General features: G+C 43.4%; 1 long non-coding RNA gene across 3 annotated transcripts; it reads right to left on the reverse strand.

Moving 5' to 3' along the window:
• Positions 1-329: 329 nt before the first annotated feature.
• LOC119317318 lies at positions 330-4,706 on the reverse strand. 3 transcript variants are annotated; one of them, XR_005153582.1, is made up of 10 exons: positions 4,382-4,706; positions 3,479-3,768; positions 2,672-3,158; positions 2,368-2,587; positions 2,074-2,271; positions 1,815-1,988; positions 1,437-1,746; positions 1,053-1,297; positions 842-967; positions 330-607 (listed from the first exon to the last, which is right to left on the reverse strand). It is a non-coding gene; the product is annotated as an uncharacterized LOC119317318 (long non-coding RNA). The 3 variants fall into 3 exon arrangements; XR_005153581.1 differs by having other exon boundaries at positions 1,437-1,741; positions 3,678-3,768; positions 4,382-4,705; XR_005153580.1 differs by having other exon boundaries at positions 3,678-3,768; positions 4,382-4,704.
• Between the last annotated feature and the right edge of the window lie 22,708 nt (positions 4,707-27,414).

Genomic DNA, 27,414 nt, shown 5'->3' on the forward strand with positions numbered 1-27,414 from the left:
AACCCGGCTTATATTTAGCGGGGTCGTCGGATAATGGCTTATAAGCCGGGTGCCGCGTCCTTGGACACACAGCTTACAGCCCAGCAGGGTCGTGGCATAATGGGTTATAAGCCGGGTGCCATGCCTGGGACACACGGCTTACAGCCCATTGGGGGCATATACATGCCTTATAAACCGGGTGCTTGCCGCTGGGACACGCGGCTTATAGCGCTAGTAGCATTTTATTTGTGTACGTATGCAACTATATGCTACAAATGGCTTCTGGGAGCACCAACAATATATATACAGCAAAGTTCATAGCAACAATATACTACAAGTTGACAACCATAACAAACCAACCATGAGTAGTCCACAGATGCATACATATTCAAAGAAGGTTCACAAAAACATGTGTACATATGCAACAAGAGTTCACAAACAAAAGGGCCATGAGTTCAAAGTCCACAAGCGTACATATTCAACAAGGGTTCACCTACAGATGCAACAAGAGTCCACAAATGGAATCATGAGTTCCAAGTTCACACCTAGCATGAGTTCAACCTAAAAGATGCAATCAGCTTCCACCACAGCATGTATGCCCACCATTGATGACATCCACGATGCAATCCTATAAGTTTCAAATTGAAGCCAAGTAAGAATTTCCAAAGTTAAATTACAGATCAATAAGGCACAAGATTTAACAAGCATCAACATATAAATTTCAAACTGAAGCTAAGAAGTATAAATAATATAAGGATCAACATTTGTGGGCTCTACCATCAACAATACACAAGGTACAAGTTGAGAGGCACAACCAACGACAAGACACAAGCATCAATAGTGCACAAGCATAGACAACTACCTCGAGTGATCATTGTGGTGTGGAGGTTGAAGCACCATGAGCCGCAGTGGGTGTCACTGGGCTTGCTTGGGCAGGTGTAGATCCACCTACCACAAAGTTATTGGAGTCTTCTCCCGATCGAGGACACTTCAAGCATGAGACGGTAAGATGGTAAGATGCATGATCTTTAAGCATGATGGTAAGATGCATGATTGAAAAGTTGAAGACTTACAAAGCTAAAAGTAGGAAGCGGCGGAACAGGAGGAAGATCCGCAAAGTAGAACCCTGCATATTAGTACTGAACCGAGCGAACGTCTCCTGCAGGGCCGCCTGCTGTTTAACCATGAATTCCTGCTGCTGAAACAGGGCTTGCTGCATTTTCATGGCTTGCTCCTGTTGAAGTAGGGCATTGGCCTGAGCCTCCAGCCGCAACCTGGTTTCTTCCTGCCACAACCTGCTTTCTTCCTCTAGGCGAGCCTGCAATATGCCATCACAACAAGTTTACCATCGTTGCAATGCAAAGAAGAAACCCGAAGGGAGATCAATGAAGCAAAACATTCATGGAATTGATGCATCATGTGCAGCCCAGGCTCTGGGCGACGCTCAATAGCAGGACCTGAGCTCGACGTGGTAGCACGGAGATGGGCAAGTTTTGGAATGTCCTTCTTACGGATGGAACCGTCACCAACATATAACCGCCCACGCTTCTTGCCTTGTCCCGACTTGAGGGAAACCGTAACATCAATGTCATGTGAGGCTGGATCAGAGTTGGGCCCGTTGCACTCCTTGAACTTCCCATTATATGCATCAATCCTCAACCCAGCCCTTGGGTTGACCCACCCCCCTTCCAGTTTCTTTGACTTGCGGGAGAGACATCATCCCGTGAAGGTATTGAGCGACTCTTCACCCTCACCTCTCTCCCTATTCTGCAATAGAAGCAATAATATCCATAAGGGCACAAGTTGAGAAGTTCATAAGCCAAATATATTTTTACCTTCTTCTGCACGTAAGCATGGAGGTTGAGGTTGCCTTGAAGGTGTACCGGACCACCCATCAAGGCACGTCGCTCCGAAGCTGCTCTGCGTGTGGCCCTCCACTCTGGGTTTATCCACCTAGATATGATTTGCTGGTAGCAAGGAATCTTGTTGTTGCACCACAGGGGAACCGCCTGAAGTATGTCAAATACATCCAACTTAGGAATGAAACTAAGTTGTTTTAATCGAGGCAATCACAAGTAATTAAATGGAAACTACCTTCATGTACATGGAACGGGTGAGATGCACTCTCCGGGCTAGCGGCTTTTTAAGAAGGATCTTGCGTTCATGCGCGAAATACTTTACCACAGCATTGACGCGAGCCTCGTAAGGCATGTCTTGGACAATCTTCTTGGCAATCTCCTCCACGACCTCATTAGCTTCATCCTCCATACCCTCAACGCAAGTAAAGAAGTCCTACCGAAGTGCATAAATTCGCATAAGACAGTTATCAATGCAATGATTTTGAATATTGGCAAAGAAATAACTAAGAAAATTGACAAAGAATTTTACCCAAAAATCGTTGACCACCCGCTCAGAAGCACTGCGGTACTCCCTGTCCCACTTGTCTTTCGTATCTGGAGCGCGTTTCCAATGCTCCCAAGACCAAGCTGGCTCCTCCTCACCGTCTCCTATGGGAACCAGGCCGGGTTAATAATGCCTACAAAGACATCTAATGATGGTGCTTGGCTATCATGGCGGGATTGTGCCTTCTGGAATAACCACCAAGGCCCTGCACAATGGAAAGGCAAGTAAGTTAGTATCTGCAAAAAACTTGAATGTAAGGACGTAGTTAAGAGTCCACAGAAGCACTTACCTCACACCAACTGGTTTAACAATGATCCCCTTATGTGGATATGGTCGCGAAGGCAGCGTGGACACCCCACGCAACTAGATTTTGGTCTCCTTAGGAACCGGCCATTCCATGTGCTTTGCCGATTCCTCCACCTCATACTCTCCCTCCTCCAACTCCTCCTGCACAACTAGCTCCTCCTCCCCCTCCTCCTCTGCCTCCTCTTCCCTCTCCTCCATAACTAGCTCCTCCTCCCTCTCCTCCTCCGACTCCTCAGAATGGGCAGAGGGGATAGGGCTAGCAACACGGGACACAAGGGTACGACCATTTCGTCTACCCTGGGTACCATCCACCGTGGCTCGTTGTGCGGGTTTGGCCCTGCCTACCTGTGTGGAACGTGTCGCACCGGTGCCCTTCTTTATGACCCCCGTCAACTTGCCTAACCTTTCAATCACATTGCCAAGTCTCACAACTTTGTTGTTCTTTTTGTTCCCTGGCATCTTCTTAACACCTGCTCCAAGAAACAATAATGCGATTAGTTCATGTTGAAAACTTCATATCCAAAACAAAATCAGTTCAAAAAGGCACATTTAACAGATCATATGCAGAAGTAGAGCAGTTCAAAAGATCAATTTCAAAACTTCATATGCAAAACTAAAGCAGTTGAGAAGGGCATGTTTAAAAGTTCATATGCAAAAGTAGAGCACTTCAGAAGTTCATGTTTAAAAGTTCATATGCTATCAAAAAAAAATCATATGCAAAAGTTCACAATCATAGGGCGAGAACTTCTTGCCAAGAAGCACAATTTCATAGAACATAGAGTTGTCTTACATCTTGGATACTAAGGAGTATATTGCAGGTGCCTTCCAGGAAGTTTACTTAATTTCCTGGTTATATGTCAAAAGAACACATCTTGGAAGACAAAAATATGTCCTGGTTTACTTAATATCCAGCTTCTTGGTTATATCCAGATACGAAAGACAGAGATCCAGAAAGTTTACTTAATATCCTGGAAGACAGAGATCCTCACCTCACGTCGGTGCTAGGTGCTATGTGGGCTGAGGATAATTGGCCATGAGCAATTTAGTTGGAGGTGTCCCTGGGAGTCTTCTTCCTCCAAACTGACCAAGTTGACAAGAACATCGAGTCAGCTCAAATCTTGCTACCCAGTTATATATATATATATATATATGTACTACTCAGAAATAACAGGTTGCAAATAACAAATTGCAGACTACTCTGAATTCAAGCTTTGACTCATCAAAAGTCTGCGACCTGTTATATATATGTACTCATTAAAAGCTTTTACTCTGAATGCAAGTTTTTCTTGCTGCCATGAGTGAAAGCTTTTATTAACTAAAAAGTACTCTGTTATTGTATCTATCACGGCGCAAATTGGCAGAATTTAATTTACTTCTGAATTTTTACAAATTTCTGAAACTCACAAAAAATTGATTATGCGAGACAGTGAATCAAAATACTACTTTGACAGTGTCAAACTACGCATATTTGTATTAGAACATATACAACAGTGATCATGTCTGTTGGTCGGGTAGCTACTTGACCATGGTAATGCTATAAAGCCTTGTACAGTTTTTATTTTCGGTTGGTACAACATTGCACACTTTCTATTTCTTCAGTCGTATTAGGCCTCGCTTGGTAGCTTTGTTCAGATACGTTTGAGACCCAGCACAACACGAACACAGATGAGGGATAGGAGTTGAGGGGCGCTACCTTGGGCCTCGATGCGTGGTGGCGACCGTCGACGAAGCAGAAGAGTTGAAGAGGACGGCGGTGCAGGTGGCCGGCAGCGTCGGAGTCTAAGAGGAACGGGGCGGCGACGCCTGAGGAGAAGGTGCTCGGGGCGCCAGTGTCGGTGACCTCGGGCCGGGCGGAGACGTTCCCGGCGTTCTTCTCATCCTCGCCGAGCACCTTGCCGCCGGAGGAGGCCCAGCGACCTCAACCCTAGCGAACGGGGGACGGGGGGCGGCGGCGGCGGCCGGGCATGCTCGGGAGAGGAAAAGGCGATGTGTGGGGTGGGGGCGGGGGAGATCTGGAGGAGAGGAACGGCGCCGGAGGAGGGGCGGCGCGACGGCCGGTGGGTGGGTGGGCGGAGACGGCGGGGCGGGCACAGAGGATTTCGGCGGCGCAGGGAATGGGGGGAAACAGAGTGAGCTTGTGGATTTGGGGGGATTTTAGCCGGGCAGGGAGAGGATTTCAGCTTCGCGCGTGATTTTTGCTAAGTCCCGCGCCTTCGTGAAAATGTAAGCCGAGTGTCAAGTAGTGTTACACGGTTTACATTTTTATTTCATTACAACTATTTTCTTTAATTTACTTTACTTTTTTTCTTTCATATTTTTTTAGTATTTTCTTTTTTTAACCGGTTGGACCGGTCGGCTTTTCTAAAAGCCGGTCAAACCGGTCAATCTCTGTTTTGTCCGCAAACAAACCCTATCGGGCACCACCACTCCCCTCCACTACCACACTTATCTGGCCATGCCGCAGCGACGCCGCCCCTCCCTCGCCGCGATCTACGTTTCTCTCATGTGTTCTTTCGACCCTCCCTCACACGGTTTTCAGATATGAGCCAATCCGTAGGGCCCGCGTGATCTACGCCTTTGACTGGAGTCAAGAAGGGTTTCACCGGGGTGAACTCCTCTTGGTTTGTGTTACGGCAGGCCATGGCGACATGCCGGAATAATTTTGAGCACACAACTTCACAAGATCCCCTGCCGGCGGTGCCAAGTGCGGCATCCGCACTGTAGGTGCATAACCTTCCCATAGGACTATGGTGTTTGTGTGGCAAGTGTCGCACCAAAGCTGTATATTGCATATTTAAACATCACACGATAATTTAATACATATATTTGGACCACATGGAGATGGGTGTGCTCTTCCAACCCTCACTCGCACGGTTTTCGGAGATGAGCCGATACACAAGGCTTGTGCGATCTACACCTTTGACCGGACTCGAGAGGGGTTTGACCGGGATGAACTCCTCATGGTTTGTGTTATGGTAGACCATGGTGACATGCTGGAACAAGTATGAGCACATGCCTTCACAAGATTCCCTCTCGCCGGCGCTAAGAGCGACACCAAGACCGTAGGTGCATATCCTTCCCACAAGATTATCGTGTTTGTGTGAAAAATGCCGCACAAAAGTTTAGTACTGGATGTTTAAGCATCACACCACCCTTTCATGCATATATCTGGACCACATGCAGGTGGGTGTGCTCTTTCGACCTTCCCTCACATGGTTTTCGGAGATGAGTCGACCCGCAATGCCCGCACGATCTACAACTTTGATCGGACTCGAGAGGGGTTTGAAAGGGGTGAACTCTACTTGGGTTGTGCTACGGTAGGTCATGTTGACATGCCAGACCAAGTTTGTGCACATACCTTCTCAAGATTCCTCACGGGCGATACTAACTGCAGCACCTCTGTTGGTGCAGACCCTTTCTGTGAAATGTCGTGTTTGTGAGGCAAGTGTCGCATCAAAGTGTTGTATTGGGTATTTAGACATCACACCACCCTTTTATAAATATATTTGGGCCACATGCTAGTGGGTGTGCTCTTCTGACCCTTCCTCACATGGTTTTCGGAGATGAGTCGATTCATAAGGCATGCGCGATCTACGCCTTTGACCGGGGTCAAGAGGGGTTTGACCGGGGTGAACTCCTCTTGATTTGTGTTACAGTAGACCATGATGACATGCCAGAATAATTTTAAGCGCATGATTTCACAAGATTCCCTCCCGGCGGTGCCAAGTGTGGCATCAACATTGTAGGTGGATAACCTTCACGTGGGGCCGTCGTGTTTTGTGTGGCAAGTGTTGCAAGAAAGGTGTATATTGGATATTTAAACATCAAACCACCCTTTAATACATATATTTGAACCACATGCAGGTGGGTGTGTTGTTCCAACCCTCCCTCGCACGGTTTCCGGAGATGAACCGATCTGCAAGGCTTGCACGATCTACGCCTTTGACTGGACTTGAGAGAGGGTTTGACTGGGATGAACTCCTCGTGGTTTGTGTTATGAGAGACCATGGTAACACTCTAGGTGCATATCCTTCCTACAATATTGTCGTGTTTGTGTGGCAAATGCCACACCAAAGTTGAGTGTTGGATGTTTAAGCATCACACCACCATTTCATGCATATATTTGGACCACCTACAGGTGGGTGTGCTCTTACGACCTTCCCTCGCATGGTTTTCAGAGATGAGTCAATCCGCAAGGCCCGCGCGATCTACGCCTTCGACCGGACTCGAGAGGGTTTTGACCGGGGTGAACTCTACTTGGTTTACGTTACGGTAGGTCATGGTGACATGCCACACCAAGTTTGTGCACATACCTTCTCCAGATTCCTCACCGGTAGTACTAAGTGGAACACCTCTATAGGTGCACAACCTTTATGTGGTACTGTCTTGTTTGTGAGGCAAGTTTCGCATCAAAGTGTTGTATTGTGTATGTATACATCAAACCACACTTTCATACATATATTTGGGACGCATGCTGGTGGGTGTGCTCTTCTGATGCTGCCTCGCACGGTTTTCGGAGATGAACCGATCTACAAGGCCTGCGTGATCTACGCCTTTGACTGGACTCTAGAGGGGTTTGCCCGGGGTGAACTCCTCGTGGTTTGTGTTAGGGTAGACCATGGTGACATGCCGAAATAATATTCAAGGGTAAATGGAGAGAGATGAGAAAATTGAGGGCATGGAAAATAAGGGTCACTAAAACTGTCGGGACAGAATAGGTGCGAAAGAGAAGAAAGGAATAATATTTAAATGGTAAATATATATGCAATGAAAAGCATTTTAAAACTTATGTTGTTGCAAAAAATTTGCAAAGGATAAGCCGAGTGTATGCAGGAAGCACTCGGCTTATAAGACATGTAAGCCGTGTGCCAGAAGAAAGCACTCGGCTTATAAGGCGTATAAGCCGAGAGCCATGCCGGTGCGCACGGTTTATAGGCTCCTCCGTGACGACGCCGTCAACGACCTTCATTGTAGACACGTGGCAAATATGTTTGCCGAGTGTGCGCTATAAGCCGAGTGCTTTTTTATATAAATACCGTGTGCATTATTTAAGCCGAGGGCTTTTCTGGGCACTCGGCTTACAGGACACTATAAGCCGAGTGCTTTTTGTTTGCCGGGTGTTGTTTATCCGGCACTCGGTTTAGAGGGAACGTAAGCCGAGTACTCGATAAATAGCTCACGGCTTATAGGCTAACACACGGGAAAACGGAATTTTCCTGTAGTGACACATGTGGTCTTTAGTTATCTAATGTTGCCTTTTTAACTTGTGTATTGTGTCAAACTCGTGAGCCAATGTTACTTTTTGATGTCACTTATGTTTAGGGGATGATTTGCCTGAGACGGTTGATTATATGATATGATTTGTTGTTCATTCAAATTTATGATGTGATTCAGATCTTATCTTATATATAATGTGATGTGATGTCAATTAAATATTGATATTTTTTTTCAAATTCTAAATAATTAAATATACTAGTCGGCAACCCGTGCATTTGCACGGGCTAGCAAAATATAAATATGCATCATATAGAAGGTGGCATAGGCTCTTGTATAAATATAAAAAGTAAAAGTGATTTGTTTTGAAAATTCTTCAAAATTTGTTTGACAATGAATTTTTCGTTAAAATCTCATGTTATTATACTATTCATGCAATGGACACGGTAAAGATGAAGTTTCACGTTGTAGGGGTTGTATATCATACCACAGTTATAATAAACTATATCATCAGAATTTACAGCACATATAAATGGAAAGGTTCAAGTATATAGGGTCTAAATGTTCATCCGAGTTGCGTGCACATCATGATTTTCATGGCGGCGAGGCGACCTAAGGTGAGCTCCCAAAGCTCTAACGCTAAGCGCCGAAAGCGAGCGTTTTTGCAAGGCACTGCCAGGGTGTCTTGCCGCCTAAGCGTCACCTTAGTGTCCATGGCAGGATGCCTTATAAAAAATGGTGCACCCTTATACATTGATAATAGACTACGAGCTCACTGCCACCAAAAACAAAATCAAGTTTTAGTTAACTTCACAGTGCAGCCACGGAGCATTAATTTAGCTTTGAGTAGTAGAAATAAAAACAGAGCCTGCAATGTACTCAAACTCTTGAACAGATGAAAGTCAACATAACATGATTAGCTAAGATTTGTCGGATACAACTTGAGCTATCCGTAGAACTGTGCAGGAGGTATTGAGCGTAGAGTTGGTGGACAGGACATATGAAGGCAGAGTCATCCTTACCGATCGATGGCCTGCTGCCACTATCCATATAATATTTCATATAAGTTATTTACAATGCTCTACATATCCTTGTGAACTAAATACGTTAATTTCCTCTTCTTGTTGTTTATGGATAAAGAATTCCACAAATTCTGTAGTTTAGTTCAACTTCTTACCACCTGGTACAGTTATTTGTGTTGATTAATCTAGTATAAATTGACATAGTTGAAGTACTGATGTGAATATACTACAAACCAACAAATAGACACATATATCTACATGGCTCCAAAGGAATTTGGAACTGGTTCTGATGTGGATTTGGCACCATCTAGGAGAAGAAATATGATCATGTAATATCGTACCTAGCCAATAAATACTCGAGGCACATAAACATAAGAATCATTGCCATGTCCTTTTCTTGTTTGCTTACCAAACCAAGAACTTCTAGGCATCAATTACTGCCTTTACTTAATATTACCAAAAGGCAGAATAAGTAGATACATAGAGCGGTGCATATAATCAGAGATTTATCAAACATTAGAGAACCATGTAGCATCCAAATCCTCTACAGGAAAACAACAATTAATTCTTCGGCGATCTCGTAAAGAACGTACTCATTGTCCGTATATGCTTCCAGCGGGATCTCCGGATTTGGCTTGATGCCATACATGCACAGGTTTCGCATGGATGCGTGATATCAACATGACACCAGAATAGTGACCAGCGGGCGTCGCGCTTTATGGCATTGCATCGTAGTACATCCCTTAATTCTGTTGGTTAACCTTCAGTAAGGATGTTTAAGAGACAATGTTGTCACCCAAACTGAATCTGGTCGGCTCCTATCCGTACAACTTAATCAAGTCCTGAAGTAATAATTGGATTGGCATGTACGTGCTGAATTTCTTCTTCGTTAGACGCTAGGTATGAAGATAATTTATTGGGTTCCTCATGAGTCCAATGTACTGAAAACAAAGCAAAAAAATTAAGAAAATTGAAGATAGATTACTTGCCTGTGGAGTTGGAAACGGACAACCAAGGATGAACTCGATGACATCAAAGAGGCAAACCGTTGTGCCACAAGTTCTTTGCAGGTTTCAATGGGAAAGCCGTGAAGATCTATCGCTGTCGATGGTTCCCCGGCTACCACCATTCATGCCTCTGCTACACAACACCTTTCACGGATATGCATGCAGTTGCACGTCCATCCTGGCTTCTGCACAAAGTATGCCCACTTGATGCTGAACATTGATCTCGTATCTTCACGTACCGCTACAAACGCAACAGATCGAGGTAGGCGCTGAAGGGTAGGTGGAAGGAGATGTGATCGAGGAGCTGCAATTTGGTGATCAGCTAAACGGACGATGGGCTCATGACATCGCAACCTTCCAACAGATTTGGTACCTAGGGATTTTGCCACTGCCAAATCTGGGCAACCCAATATGCCTCCTCCTCAATCCTTCGTCAAACTTCGGTCGAGCTGCTGTTGTGCTAGACGCCAGATTCATCAAAGCAGGAGCACAATTATGGCTTGTGATCGATAGAAGATACACTTCTGCCAAAAAGTCAGCCACCATCATTGGATTGCAGTCTAATCGTAATCTGGTATATTACGTGTGAGGCAGACGATGAGGAAGATCGATCGCCGCTTGAAGTCGCTCGGAGACGCGGTGTTGCGAAGGTACCTAGGGGAGATCTATTTTCCACGATGGGTTGGAGAGATGCATCGGGTTGGAGAGATGCATCCACGTACGTGGAGAGGGCATGAGTCCATCCGGCTACAGATATGAAAGACGCGAATCAGGACAGGAGTTATGTAAATCTGTTTGAGTCAGGTTGTTTTTCTTTCTATTCCTAAAACCATGAACGTGCATCTGTTTGAGTCATGTTGGCCTTTTCTTTTTCTATTTTTAAGACCGAGAAAAGGATTGTGGGCCCTTTAAGTAATTTTTTTGTCAAGGATTAGATGGGTTAATCTACACCGTAATAACTCGGTCCCACTAGATGAACGGCTCATAAAATCTAATTAACGTGAGAATTGGCTCATAAAATCTAATTAACGTGAGAATTTTTTGGAAGTCACAAATTAGTATAGGTATAGATTTGATGGTGTCATCCGCATCAATAATGAAACGCTAACGGTGGGATAGTGTTGGCATGGTAGAAGTTAGTGCTGTTGCTTTATCAGTGCATATGGCATATTTTCTTGTAACGTGTGACATTAATTGATTGTCATAGAAGCAACAAGTTATGACATAGTAGAGAACGTCACCGAAGGTTCCATTTTTGTGATGTTACTTTGTGCGCGCCGTCACTAGGAGTAATCTATGACGGGCATTCCGTGAAGATCCTTGTGATGCCCAAAAAACATCACTTACGGGTAATTTGTGACGTTATTAGCTATTCGATGACATTTTTTGTCTCGTCACACTTGGCCCAATCTCCTGTAGTGATATGCATATTAAATTTCAATGTGGACGCCACGGTCGAGTGGCCCGCTCGTGGCTCGTTCGATCTTGTCACATGTCTAGTTTTTAAATGTAAGGCTGACAAATTGTCTGTCCAGTACGGACTTTGAACGAGCCCCAAACAGGACCGACAAAAGAAGTTGACCACCACCGCTGTTCATCGTTGTAGTGGCCACTGGCAACCCCTGGGTGAACTACCATTTCTCCAAGCACACCGCCATGTCGTCGATGTCCTCCCTGCTTGGTGAATTTTTTCAGAACGCCGCCTACATGACGCATGCATCCTCCTTTTCCCAACTACAGCCGCCGTTAGGCGCCGACGTCCTTCCTGCTTGGTTAATTTTTTTCAGAATGCCGGCTACACGACACATGCATCCTCACTTTCCCGACCACCACCGCCGTCTATCGCCATCAAGTTTGTTGGAGTGGTTGCTTCCCTTGCGTCGCTGACATTTAAAGAGTGCACACGGTGACCATATAGACGCTTCCCCTCTCCTTCCTCTCCTCAACGTGCCATGTAGCCAATTGCCATCGTGTATGCCTCCCCTGTCTGTAGTTGTTGTGCGTCTGGTGCTGCCAATCACGACCATGGCATCAACCCCGACCACTGCATGCAGGCTAACAAGGTCCTTCTCTCTGTCTTGTGCCTCCCTGTCTAGCTACCGCCACTCGTCACACAAAGTAATTAAAGGTAGACACAACACATGAAGGGCATGCGCACATGGCGCACATTGTAAAACACACATGAATGGCGCACGCATGTGGGGCACACCAGCATAGGGAACACACACAACTCTTCCGGTGTCCTTGCCTAATTAGATTACTAGTTCTTCTTTGCTTAATGCATGGTTGAGGCTCTAGACCTTTTGGCTTTGTTAGGGTTTGTGTCCTGCTCAGGAAGGCAAGACGGTGGCGGCTCCCTGAAGATGGAATAAAGGTCTCCCCGCCTAGCCTCCGTTTCGGTGATGCATCTAGCATCACCGTTGAGCGTGTGGAGGTGTGTCTTCGGCGGATCTATCTTTGGTGGATTTGTTCGGATCTGTTCATAGTTCGTCTTCTTTCATGTGTATTCAAGTTGGATCCTTTTGATATACATTCTTCATCTGCAGCAGTTGCTGTTTTGGTGCGTTGTTTCTATGGGGCCTTAGCACAACAACTTCCTGACTGTCTACTACAACAACGACGCGTCTTTGCTACCTCTTGAGAAAGTGGTGGTTTTCCCTTGAAGAGGAAAGGGTGATGCAGCAAAGTAGCGTAAGTATTTCCCTCAGTTTTTGAGAACCAAGATATCAATCCAGTAGGAGCCTACATGCAAATCCCTCGTACCTACACAAGCAAATAAGAACCTTGCAACCAACGCGATAAAAGGGTTATCAATCCCTTCACGGCCACTTGCAAAAGTGAGATCTGATAGAGATAATAAGATAATTTTTTTTGGTATTTTTTGATATATATTGGAAAGTAAAGATTCCAAAATAAAATAGATTGGAAACTTATATGATGGAAAATAGACCCGGGGGCCATAGGTTTCACTAGTGGCTTCTCTCAACATAGCATAAGTATTACGGTGGGTGAACAAATTACTGTCGAGCAATTGATATAAAAGTGCATAGTTATGATAATATCTAGGCATGATCATGTATATAGGCATCACGTCCGCGACAAGTAGATCAAAATGATTTTGCATCTACTACTATTACTCCACACATCGACCGCTATCCAGCATGCATCTAGAGTATCAAGTTCATAAGAACAGAGTAACGCATTAGGCAAGATGACATGATGTAGAGGGATAAACTCAAGCAATATGATATAAACCCCATCTTTTTATCCTTGATGGCAACAATGCAATACGTGCCTTGCTGCCCCTGCTGTCACTCGGAAATTACACCGCAAGATTGAACCCAAATTTAAGCACTTTTCCCATTGTAAGAAAGATCAATCTAGTAGGCCAAACAAAAATGATAATTCGAAGAGACTTGCAAAGATATCAAATCATACGTAAAAGAATTCAGAGGAGATTCAATTATTGTTCATAGATAATCTTGATCATAAACTCATAATTCATCGGATCTCGACAAACACACTGCAAAAAGAATTACATCGAATAGATCTCCAAGAAGATCGATGAGAACTTTGTATTGAGAATCAAAGAGAGAGAAGAAGCCATCTAGCTAATAACTATGGACATGAAGGTCTGTGGTGAACTACTCACACTTCATCGAAGAGGCTATGGTGTTGATGTAAAAGCCCTCCGTGATCGATTCCCCTCCGGCGAAGCGCCGGAAAAGGCCCCAAGATCAGATCTCACGGGTACAGAAGGTTGCGGCGGTGGAAATAGGGTTTCGTGGTGCTCTTGGATGTTTTAACGATATATAAGTATATATAGGCGAAGGAAGTCGGTCAGGGGAGCCACGAGGGGCATACGAGGGTGGGGGGCGCGCCTACGCCCCCCCCGCCCCCCCCGGGCGCGCCCTCCTGCCTCGTGGCCTCCTCGTTTCTTTCTTGACGTCCACTCCAAGTCTTATGGATTGCATTTGTTCGAAAAATAACTCTCCCAAAGGTTTCATTCCGTTCGGACTGCGTTTGATATTACTTTTCTGCGGAACACTGAAACAGGCAAATAAAAGCAATTTGGACTGGGCCTCCGGTTAATAGGTTAGACACAAAAATAATATAAAAGTGTATAGTAAAGCCCATTGAACATCTAAATTAGATAATATAATAGCATGGAACAATCAAAAATTATAGATACGTTGGAGATGTATCAGTCTTCGGCTCGCTTCAGTGCTTGTAGTCGCCGCTGGGTGATCAACGGATCTTGATGTAATTTTTACTATTTCTAGTGATCGTTGTACTACCATGATTGAATATGAATAGATTAAAAGTTTTTCCCGCAAGAAAAAGCCTACTCTAAAGGACACACCGCTTGGAAGATAAACAAATAGTGCTAGGTCCTGCTGCCTTCAATGCCAATGCTTTTTCAAACTCAAGAAAGTACACTTAGAGCATCTCCAATAAATGATGTATTTTACATCACCAAATTGTGGTTCGACTAAAATATACATCACATACAAGCACATTTTTACGTCACCAAAAACCTCCAACTCCAATAGATGATGGTAAAATAGCTTGTGCTCCAATAGTTGATGTAAAATTCATCAGCCACACAGTAGCTGCTCCACAATATTGTTATCTCTGGCGCGACCAGTGACAAAGCTAGTGCACACCAAACAGGAGCTGTCGGCGACACCGGCAAAGGAGCAGCAGCCGCCGCCATGTCCGCCTTCATCTTCTTCGTTTGGGATGAAGCTACAACGGAGTCGCGTGGTGGCCGCTTCGAGCCGCCACCACATGGTTTGGTTGCTGCTGCCTTCTTTTTCGCTCATTGCTCCAGCTCTACGCTGGCAGCGAGATGAGGGGCTACAAATTCAACATGTAATATGGGGGAGTCATCATGTTGGCCGCATTGGCGGGACCAGCGACAGACATGGTTCCCACCATCGCCAGAGCGGCTTTGGCGGTTTCAGGGTCGAAAGATGCGTCCATGGGAGCCGGCGGTGGCGGGCGACGGCACGGGGTAGTCAAGCGTGACGCGGGAAAGTTCCGCTTGGCTGATAAGTGGCACGTGCGACTACTAAGATTTTACTCGAGATTAACTGAGAGGCACAAGAGATGCAAATTTGCATCACCAAGTACCCTATTTTATACCTATAGCAAGTCTGGAGTAAAAAATTGCATCTACATCATTTGTTGGAGCACTATTTTTTTGGGCTCCATGATTTAAAAATTAGTTCTTTAGACACCTATCTATATCTATCTATCTATCTATCTATCTATCTATCTATCTATCTATCTATCTATCTATACCTATACTAATTACATAGTCCCAGGAAATTACCACGTTAATTAGAAATTAGGAGTCGTTTATCTGGTGGGACCGAATTATGACGGTGTAGATATTCCGATAACTGTCTAAACATTACCTTGTCATTAAACACAAAATCCTAGAAATTGTGAGAGTCCGTTAGATGAATCATAAATTGCAAAAAAAAAAAAATTGTAGATCGAAGCATCTCTCCCTACCTTTCACGACTCTCTCTTTCCCAATATATAATGATTCTACCCTAAAAACAACTTATCTCATAATTCTACTAAATTCCCCGATCTCGCAAGTCCTTCCCGGCGGCCAGCCCCCCAACCCCCGTTCTCTATTCTCTTCTCTCGATGGGGAGGAGAGGTGCCTATAATCTGCTCCTTGAACCCAACACATGTATGTGGAAAGCTAGATGCTAAGCACACAGGCAAGGAGCTCAATTGATTTTCTGCCTAGCTAATGCACGTATGTCTGACCACAAAGATGTATGTACCTACATGCAGAAAGATCACATCCATGATCAGATCGACTCCCTCAGCGGAATCTCTCAGGAAGACATAGATGAATCATTCTTCAGATATTCACCATCACCATGGGTAAGGACCAATCCCTCCACCCCTTCTGATTCCTTCTCATGATTAATCTCACGGAATTCGATATGCACATGATAGGTGTGTAGGTAGAGCTAGATAGTAAGCACACACGCAAGCAGCTTGATTGATTTTCTGTCTAGCTTATGTACGTACGTCTAACCAGAGGGACGTACTTATGTGCATCCTGATCCGCTTATGCTGCACGACGATCGAACCGACTCCCTCGGCAGAACCTCTCGGCATGAACAAGACACACACACAACTCGAATCGATGGATTGAAAGCAGCCGGGTCATGAGGCTCCTGTTTCTCTTTATTGCTTTTTTCTGATGACAGATTACATGGGGAGTTACATGTATATATATGTTACAACCTAGACTTATTCCAAACTGACTAGGTATAGTTATCCTACGTGGACACACATAGGTTGACAGGGATTAAGTCTAACGTCGTGTGTGCTGTGCAACGACATGGGTAAGCCGGAACTTTTTCCTATTGCATTAACACCTATTTGCATTTGTTTATCGACTTGATTCTGCTGGTTTGTAATTTCAGGATCTTCGTCGATACCAACAAGACATCGTGTACGGATGGTTGTCGTGCAGAATGATGCTGCTACTGCTTTTGATTTCCAGGGCCGGCTACAAAACGAAAGGCATGCAGAGTGCCTCTCCAAATTTTTGAGAGCAAATTGTGTAGAATCTATTGATGTTAGCTTGGTTCAGTTTTGGGTAATGAAATTATCATAATGGATAGTACGAAGAAAAGTAGTGGAGGACGAGGGAGGAGGATAACACGAGTAGTTGACTAGCCATGCTATTGCTAATTAAATATTTCAGGATGTCCAGCTGCCCGCGGCGGATGTTGCAGCAATCGGGTACTTGATAATCCATGGACATATTGTTTCCTATGGGAAAGCGAGCCCGTCATCCATTTAAAAACTCAGAATCTACTTGTTGGCTGCTTAGTTCACATAAACTGATGACAATGGAGAGTACAAATTAAAGCGATAGTGGCATCAACCAAGTACTGATAGTCATGTATTCTTTGAATTTTCAGTTATGAGACTAATGTATTTCTGCTCCTCTACATTGTTGCATGCTGCGTTCAGTTTATAAAAGGTTTCCTCCTTATTACTATCTTCCACAATTTTATCTTGATGTCATTGAATAATTCAGTTTAGCTATGATTCACTTTGCCCCATATCTGCATTAGCTGAGCTGACGTCTACTTCTGTACAGAATTGGTCATGGTTTTGACTGCACTATATAGGAAGTCAGAAGAATATTGTGTGATCCATGTCTTCAACAGCACAATCGGTTCCAAGATGTATTAATGCATTTTATTATTTTGCAGCCCGCCACTCACGTCCATGGGGTCTTGGCCATAGCCACAAGGGAGCCTATAGATATTATTGCCACATGACCTCGGTGACCTCACATGTTGATGGGCAAGTTGTTGACTCACGAGGTGAACTACCGAGGATAAGATGTAATCATGACAAAATATTTGATCTTCTGGCCGGAGAGTACTTACCGGTCGCAGATCCATGAGGTGTGTATGGGTATGTGTCGTAAGGTATATATCAAGTGAGTTTGATCTCCTATATGTGCTAGGAGTTCATTGCTTCAGTTAATTTCTTGCTTAATCATTCGTATGGTTAATACTTTGACACGCAGTGTCATATGAGCTTACACATGTCTCATTTTTTCCACGGAAGCTTAACAAAAAATATATATTCTGAAATTCCCATACTAATTAATATACTACTAGCTAGAAGGTAATACTTAAAATTAACCCTTCTGTGCATCATAGGTGAAAGAGGTCTCATGCACACACAATTAACTATATCATATTCAGGTATACATATATATGTTGGTGTATTTCCAACAGCTAGAAATCCCCACTTTACCTACAGAAAAATGTATAGAAAAACCATGCCATATATATCCAACATGTGTCAATGAAAAAATCTACAGAAATATAAGAAAGAGAAAAAATAGTTTCTTCTGACGTTATGTATGTGTCTTCAATAACTTCCTTCCTGATAGAAATCTGTGAATTTGCTCCCTTTATGAAAGTAAAAAAATATTGTCCTCCTGGAATACTTTTGCTATAAGTATACGAAGTTCACACCAGCATCTGCATAACTGATATGGAAACATCCAACAAGAAATTAACAAACACCCAAGAATACATTGGCATCGATGTTTGGCAGAAACTCCTTTGGTATCTTGCTCCACATACACGCACACCATTGTTAGCAATTATATGGGTAATTCCTTTGTTGACCACTACACCATTAGCCAAACCAAACAAACCAAAGTTACCATGCCTCCATTTTAAATTTGGAGTTTAGAAAATTTTGTCCGTGAGACCAACCCATGATTTATTTTTAACCATGGGACGAAGCTCCAGTCTCTCCAGGCCTCTTTCACCTCCATAACTTCTTGCTTATGTCCTCTGTTTGCTATCCAGAAAGGTTACATTTGATTCTACAATCATCAGATCTCTTGGCTGCTCTGTGCCAAGCAATAAAAGCCTCCTCTATATCATGTTGCAGTTGGAAAGTTCAAAGTGTTGCTTTGATTCAGGAAAATCGAGATCGAGAAGCACGTGGTGACCATTATAAACGGACCGTCACAAGCCGCCTCCATCCATTCTACATCATTGGAATGTGAAATGGCACCACAGGACACAACCATGCAGGATTACTATTTTTTCTGGACCATTCTATTGAGGTTTTCATTTGATGTAAAAACAGATGCATTACTTCTCCCGACCATGTGTCCATTAGGCAAATATGCAAAGCACATCTAGGCGTGCCATCATACTATAGCCTATGCGTGTTTGATATAATATAATTTTGTTGTGCATGATAGGTTTACAGCATATTTCTAACATCAAGATTTGGAGATTGGAACAATAATAAAACATAATTACAAAACATATATCGTATTTAGTATTTACTATTTTATGCCTATAAAACGTATAAGTATACTTATTACAAAATAGGGATAAAACATAGATAAATATCTAGTCCGTGCAAATGCACGGGTTGACGACTAGTCGAAATAATCTATTCAAGATGCTCCTAAACATACATTTTATTTTATATTATCAATGCAAACCGTGGCTTCACTTGATTCGAACATGCTACAAACCTTTAACATCGGATGTGCCGGGTCAGTATATGTTGGGGTGACCTTACCAAACTATTACTCAAATGTTTGTCTGGCCGGTCCAATAAGGACTACTTTAGATTGTTCCAGGAATCAGGCTATTACGGTTGCATGCAAAGAAGACCAAAGTAGAAACATAGGACATGGACACAAGGATTCGGCTCCGGAGCTCATCTCCTCCCTGGCATGAAAAGTAAACTTATATAAATATTAGAATTTTAAAAAATCTCAATATTTTTGGCATAAAATATGTTCGAGTGCGTGATATCCATGCCAAATTTGACGATGTTTGGACATCTAAGTAGCTCTCATGAAAAAAATGAGGCCTTTAAGAAAGTACACTGTTTACACACTATTTGGACAAATTTTATACTTTTCTCCAAGGAATTCTTGGATGTCTGAATACGAAGAGATTTTAACCGTACATCATGCATTATAGTTCCTTGTTGACGAAAATATAGTTTTTTTTATGAATTTTTAGTTTTTATAGTGTTCATAATAAATGTTTGCAAAGGACATCTCCTTTGGTAACTTACAAAGGTGCGTTCGTAGAAAATTAGAACAGAATAAATCATGCATTGAATTGGTGTGTGTGTGGGGTGTGTGTGTGTGTGTTGAAAACTGGAACTGATGCGTGTTTAATCGCATATAGAACACTATAATAAACCTATTTTTAAATTAGACTCAAACACCTCTCAAGTTGGTTTTTAAAGTAGAACAGTGCATTTTGAAGACGAAACAAAAATATGGGGAGAAATCTATTTGAAAATTGGACTCAAAAAACCTCTCAAGTTCGTTTATAAAGTCGAGCAGTGCATTCCAATGATGAAGCAAACACGGTGCAAGTAATCTATTAGATACTCATTCATGAATTATGATATATGCTTCTCTTCACCGTCAACTGTTGTTGCTTAGGTGTGCTCGTGATGTGGGTCCTTAATTAACACTAATGATTGGGGTCGTCATTGTGGGCCGCTTGAGAGGAAATTGTGCGCACCTCACCCTCATATCCAAATTATAAAAACCATTCTTGCGTCATGCGGACATCACATCCATCTCAAAAAGAAAAAGAAAAAGCCTATAAAAACTTTTCTCGAAAAGTAAATGGGAAAAGTCTGACAGCCATTTAGAAAAAACTAAAAACTCAAAAACATTCTCACCGTAACCAACCAGCATGCGCCAAGTGGCGTAGCTGGTTGGCCGCCGTTATAGCACTCCTTAATGGGTTTAATGATGTCTTCCTTATTGTCTACGAAAACAAGTTTTGTTTGGCATCGGTGAGCGAGAAGCGATGAAGGTGGCGTGCCTTCGGCTCGTTCCTGTGCATGTTGTCTATGGACCCAGATGTATTGGTGTTCTTAGTGCTACCATGACAGTTGATGAATAGATCGAAATTTTTTCCCACACAAAAAACATACTATGCATGTTGTATTTGCTGACAAACTCTTTATGTCCATGCATATCATTTTGATGTACAACATAATATGGATCTCTTCTGTTCTTCTCTATTTGTAATCTAAACCACCTGTTTTCTATTGGCTTATTAATATAGGATGTTTTTAAAATATGCCAATATTCAATTAAGAAATATGCTTAATGAGCCTTAATTATGCCCTATATATGGGCCATGCGGCAACATTCAAACATCCATGGCATGTAAGCCTTATACTTGGATGCATGTTATTGTTGGTGTTCTTTGTTGTGTTGCCTTCAAATTTGATGAATAGACCGAAAAATATGCCTTAAAAACATACTCTCTATGTAGTATTGGCAGAAGAACCCTTTATGTCCATATATGTCATCTAGATCAAAAACATATTATGGATCTCAGTCGTTCTTTTCTATTAGTAATCTGAACCACTCATTTTCTATTGTATAAATGACATAATGTATTTCTATCAATATCCCAATGTTCACTCCGTAAATATACTTAATGAGCTTTAATTATAACAAAAAAATAAGAACGACTGAGCCTATATTTGGATACAAGTAATTGCTTGCATTAATCATGGGTCCAATAGCCTAAATTCCACATGCTCGCCACAACTTTAAATTCTGATGATCATGGCTATTCTTTGCTGAATGAGTTTGATATCTCGGTAGGAACAAAACAACTTCCTTCCCTTGATCGCCTATCGAAGTTCTAAGGAAGACGACTATTGAAGTCAATGGTATTTCCTCAAGCCGTTCATCAAGTAATATTTATACAGTTTTAGTCTAATTATCACATGATCTTTAACTTCAAAAGTTCACTAAAAAATACACTTCCGTGATGATACGTGTTTGTCACAGTTGGTCGCGTTTTTTGTCACGCATGTACATCCATGACGATTTTATGACAGAATCAAGATAGTCATACCTGTGCTGTCGTAGAAGTGTTCCATGACATTACCAAAATTATCATCACGGAAGTGTCCACTTTCATGACGATAACTCGCGCGTCACAGAAGTTCTTTCGTCAAGGGTGACCGACACGTGGCATCCACCGTAACGGAACGCCGTTAAGCTATCGGGTCGGGTTTTGGATCCGATAACCCGTTAACAACCCCGACCAATGGGGATTTTCCACGTGTAAAATCATCATTGGCTGGAGGAAACACGTCTCGGCTCATAGTTGAGACAGATGTCATCCACTCATTGGACAAAAGGCGCCTATGATACGCTGACACGTGGCACGGCCGAACAGAGGCCCATTCCTGTGAAAAGGTCGGCTTGTTTGACTTGGTCAAAAGGTGGCGGGCCGGCCCATGGAAAGTGTCGTGGAAATATCACGTCAGATGTCCTCGTGAAAGGACTTAGTCGTGGAGCCATCGCGATGGGTTAGCTTAAGGGGTTAAACTGGAAAATGGACACGAGGGTTTTATACTAGTTCGGCCCCTTCGATGAAGGTAAAGGCCTACGTCTAGTTGTGATGGGATTATTGGGGTCTCGATAACCAGGGAGCTAAACACGCTATGCCTGGCTGTCGAGTTGTCGTTTCTTGTCCCTGAACCGCCGCCGGGTCGTCCCCTTATATACACGGGTTGACGCCCGTCCGGTTTACAGAGTCCCGAGGCCGGCTCATACAAGTGTCCGGCTCGGTCTCTCCTTTCCTGACTTATAATACACGTTACATGATTATGGCGGTTTACCACTATGGGCCCTAATCCGCCTTTGGGCTCCAGGCCTCTAAGCTTCAATAGTAAAGCACCATCTTCTAGGTCTTGATGGGCTTCAATATAGTTGAGTGTTAACCGGCCCCTCCTGGGCGGTTTATACTCAGTAGTTATATCCCCAATAGAAAGCCTATTAACGGCCTGTTTGCATATAGCCCATTTACAGCCCGCTAACCCAAGGCCCGTTAGGACCTATCCGAATTAGGCCCAGTAGCGTTATTTGGGGCATCCAATATGATTTCAGCCCGTTTTCACTTCTAGCCCATGTATGACCCATGACGTCTTTCAGCCCATATGAGGCCCTTTGTAACTCTTGGCCCATTAACGACCCGTGGTGAAACTGGCCCATAATGAACAGTGTATAAGTTTACACCCACTAATGGCCCGTGCTTAAACTGGCCCGTAATGAACAGTGTATGACTTTATACCCATTAACAGCCGTTATTCCATTGGGCCGTTTCTAGCCCATGTTATCTTTCGGCCTTCTCAGAGCCCATTTATTCTTGGGCTCATTTCCAGCATTCGTTTACTTACGGCCCGTTACTATCATTTTCTGCTTGTGGGCCAAATTAAGCCCGTGGTTACAGTTGGCCCGTTTGTGGTCCGTTAATACGTTGGGCCGTTTTCATAACGTCATCAAATACGGCCTATTAAAGATGGCCCGTTATGGTCGGCTCATAATGCGGTCTGTTTGGCCCATGTTTAGCCAATCGATCATACGGGCGTATAAGGCCCATTAATGATACGGCCCGTAGAAGGCCCGTTGTTTCTATGGCCCATAGAAGGCCCATTGTTTCTACGGCCCGTAGAGGGCCCACTGTTTCTACGACCCGTAGGAGGCCCAGTGTCACTACAGTAAATATTAGCACATGGTTATTGTGGCCTAGTTTTAAAAAATAGGTTATTGCAGCCACTAGCAAACCGCAAAAAAGAACTACAATGAGTACAAGCAAACAAATAAACAAGACACCAAGGAAATAAATAAGCAAGCAACTAACGCTAGGCTATCACGGCTATTACACATATTACATCCACTGTGCATCAAAGTTCGCCACTAGTGCAAACATAGGGAACAAAGCAGCATATCATATACACTGGTTGTCAAAGTTGGCGACCAGCGCAAATAAACGCCGCAGCAAAACAAATCCAGGTTGAAACCACTTCAGAAGATTTCAAGAAACAATATCCTGGGTACCCATAATGCTGGCAAGATGCTTAGCAAGCTTATTAACTTTCTCTTGTTTGGCGCTTAAATCCTCCAGCGCTTGTTGTTGCACCAGGAAATATGCATCTGAATTCTGCAGGGACTTCCTCAGTCCTTCCGCTTCCTGTCGCAGCACATCTGATCGATGTCTTTCAACTTGAAGTTGAAACTCAAGAAGACGAACTGATTTAGGCAGCAAGTTTGAAGAGCTTGTGCCAGCAATAGTGGCTAGTAACTCGAACACTACATCAAGACAGGACTTTCTGGTTCTCTCACTGTCGTCAAGATAGTTTTTATCAGCTTTCTTGGAGACCAACAGGGATGTCTCACTATCTTGAACCTTGTCTGCATTACTTCCTTTACCATTGCATAACGCGGTACTGTTCTCCAATATTTTATCTGCATTCTAAAAGAGAAATAAGCAGACACATAACAGGTTTACCATGTTGTATATGAAACTCATTTTGGTAAATCAGTTCAGTAGTAAAGTGGACAGGATAACAACATGAAACAAACATATATCTATGTATCATGCTCACTTTATGGTCTATATCATTCTAATTTTTGTTGCCAAATCAAGATAGAGACACATTTCAAAAAATATTTGTTCAAGACAAAGTAGAATAGACAGAATATAAGTGTGGGAAACTATAGAGCAATAACAACACTTTTAATGTGCATGACATGAGAACATAACTGTTTATTCAATTGAAACTGAAATCAACATAGAGCAGGTTACAACAGCAAACTAGTTAAAGAAACAGGTTTAAAACATACCTGTTGCGCCATTGGTGTTTCAATTCCATCCTTCAAATTTGAAAATAGTTGGTATGAGTAAATACAGTAACGCAAGAGCAAAGGAGTATGAACCATAGCTACAGAACCTTACCTAAGAACAAATCTTCTTCTTCTTTAAGCGTTGAGTTGGGATTCAGAGTGGTGGTCCTCGTGCTTTGGGCACTGCAGTTCCCTTACTAACTGCTCGTGTTTGGGTGCTCTGTGGTGGAGATGATGATGTGTCAACTGGAACTGGGTTACTATATGTCGTGGTTGGGGTTAGAAGCGTTGTAGCTAGTTCTCTGTCCAACTGGGTACAATCTGCGAGAGTCTGGGTTATGTGTGGTGGATCTGGTCCTTGGGCATGTACAACCGTGGTTCTATCTGCATCAACTGGTAGCACTATCTTTTCTGAAGACCGTGTTGTTACTCCCTTAGATACTGCCATCTATTGGAAATATGCCCTAGAGGCAATAATAAAATGGTTATTATTGTATTTCCTTGTTCATGATAATTGTCTATTATTCATGCTATAATTGTATTGACCGAAAACCGCAATACATGTGTGAATACATAGACCACAACATGTCCCTAGTGAGCCTCTAGTTGACTAGCTCGTTGATCAGCAGATGGTCATGGTTTCCTGACCATGGACATTGGATGTCATTGATAACGGGATCACATCCTTAGGAGAATGATGTGATGGACAAGACCCAATCCTAAGCCTAGCAAAAGATCGTGTAGTTCGTATGCTAAAGATTTTCTACATGTCAAGTATCTTTTCCTTAGACCATGAGATTGTGCAACTCCCGGATACCTTGGTAATGCTTTGGGTGTACCAAATGTCACAACGTAACTGGGTGGCTATAAAGGTGCACTACGGGTATCTCCGAAAGTGTCTGTTGGGTTGGCACGAATCGAGACTGGGATTTGTCACTCCTTGTGACGGAGAGGTATCTCTGGGCCCACTCGGTAGGACATCATCATAATGTGCACAATGTGATCAAGGAGTTGATCGCGGGATGATGTGTTACGGAACGAGTAAAGAGACTTACCGGTAATGATATTGAACAAGGTATCGGGATACCGATGATCGAATCTCGGGCAAGTACTATACCGGTAGACAAAGGGAATTGTATACGGGATTGATTGAATCCTTGACATCATGGTTCATCTGATGAGATCATCGTGGAACATGTGGGAGCCAACATGGATATCCAGATCCCGATGTTGGTTATTGGCCGGAAAGTTGTCTCGGTCATGTCTGCATGGTTCCCGAACCCGTAGGGTCTACACACTTAAGGTTCGATGACGCTAGGGTTATAGGGAATAGATATACGTGGTTACCGAATGTTGTTCGGAGTCCTAGATGAGATCCCGGACGTCACGGGGAGTTCCGGAATGGTCCGAAGGTAAAGATTTATATATGGGAAGTCCTGTTTTGGTCACCGGAAAAGTTTCGGGTGCTATCGGTAACGTATCGGGACCACCAGGAGGGTCCCGGGGGTCCACCAGGTGGGGCAAACGGCCCAGAGGGCTGCGTGGGCCAAGTGTGGGAGGGTACTAGCCCCAGGTGGGCTAGTGCGCCCCCCCACAGGGCCCAAGGCGAAGAGAGAAGAGAAAAGGGGGAAACCGTAGGCTCAGATGGGCCTAAGGCCCACCTAGTGATGCGCCCCCCTCTCCCCCCCTTGTCCCGCCCCCTAGATGAGATCTAGGGCTGGCCGCCACCCCTAGGGGTGGAAACCTAGGTGGGGGCACAGCCCTTCCCTTTCCCCTATATATAGTGGGGGTTTGGGGCTGCCATACACATGAGAACATCTCCCTTTTGGCGCAACCCTAGCCCTCTCCCTCCTCGTCTCTTGCGGTGCTTGGCGAAGCCCTGCTGGAGTGCCACGCTCCTCCACCACCATCACGCTGTCGTGCTGCTGCTGGACAGAATCTTCCCCAACCTCTCCCTCTCCCCTTGCTGGATCAAGGCATGGGAGACGTCATCGGGCTGCACGTGTGTTGAACGCGGAGGCGCCGTTGTTCGGCGCTTAGATCGGAATCAACCGCGATCTGAATCGCTACGAGTACGACTCCTTCATCCGCGTTCTTGTAACGCTTCCTCTTAGCGATCTACAAGGGTATGTAGATGCACTCCCCTTCCCTTCGTTGCTAGATTACTCCATAGATTGATCTTGGTGATAAACAAGAAAAGTAATTGAAAGTATAGACAAGGTATGATAGACAGGTGCAATGGATAGTGGGGAATAAAAGAGGGCATGAAATAATTCATATTTATGTTGTCTAACCAAACAGGATAGCATGACACAATTTCTCATATATGATGGCTAACTAAACAGGATAGCATGACACAATTTCACATTATGATGGCTAACTAAAAAAGATAGAAAGACATAGTTCATAATATGACGACTATGTAAATAGGATGACATTATATAACTATATAATGTGTTTATTAAATAGGTTGGCATGCGATAATTCACATACATTCATGGATAGAATGCCATAGTTCAAAGTATGATGACTATAAACACTAAACAGGATGAGATGATATAACTATATGATGTCTTTATTAAATGGGTTTCCATGCCATAATTCAGATAGACGATGTGTATGTATTGTGTAAACATGATGGCATGATATAATTCAAATATATGATTTATATAGTAAGCAAGTAAGCAGATGGCAATCCATATATGATGTAAAAACTAAGCAATGCCAGACAACATGCATGACATGGGTAATATAACCCTGCCATGTTTTAGCATAGACCTCAGGGGGGAAATAGGACTGGTGATTAGTCTCTGAATCCTCCTCTGAGGAGCTCTCTGTAACCAGCAAGATGTCTGCTTCACCAGGTAGCATTGTCTACTCTGAATACCTTGTTTTCACTCCAGATACTTCCATCACCGCTTCAAATGGCTGATGCACAGGAAGAGTAGTTGAATATACAAACATTGTCGACAAATGGAACACGTAATACAAAAAATGATAGCATGATATAATTCACATACATGATGATTGGCTAAACAACATGGTATTGCATAATTCACATATATAATGCCTTAGCAACCAGATAGCATTGTATAATTCACATATATAATGTCTTGCAACAAGATGGCAATGCATAATTCACATATATGGTAATTAGACACTCAACAGGTGGCATTCACACAAAGCATGTCTAAACTAATCAAATGACATAGCAATGTGAGACACCATACGCACGATATGAGCAACATAACCCTGCCAA

Source organism: Triticum dicoccoides, chromosome 1B (genome assembly GCF_002162155.2).
Source record: "Triticum dicoccoides isolate Atlit2015 ecotype Zavitan chromosome 1B, WEW_v2.0, whole genome shotgun sequence".
Classification (NCBI taxonomy): domain Eukaryota; kingdom Viridiplantae; phylum Streptophyta; class Magnoliopsida; order Poales; family Poaceae; genus Triticum; species Triticum dicoccoides.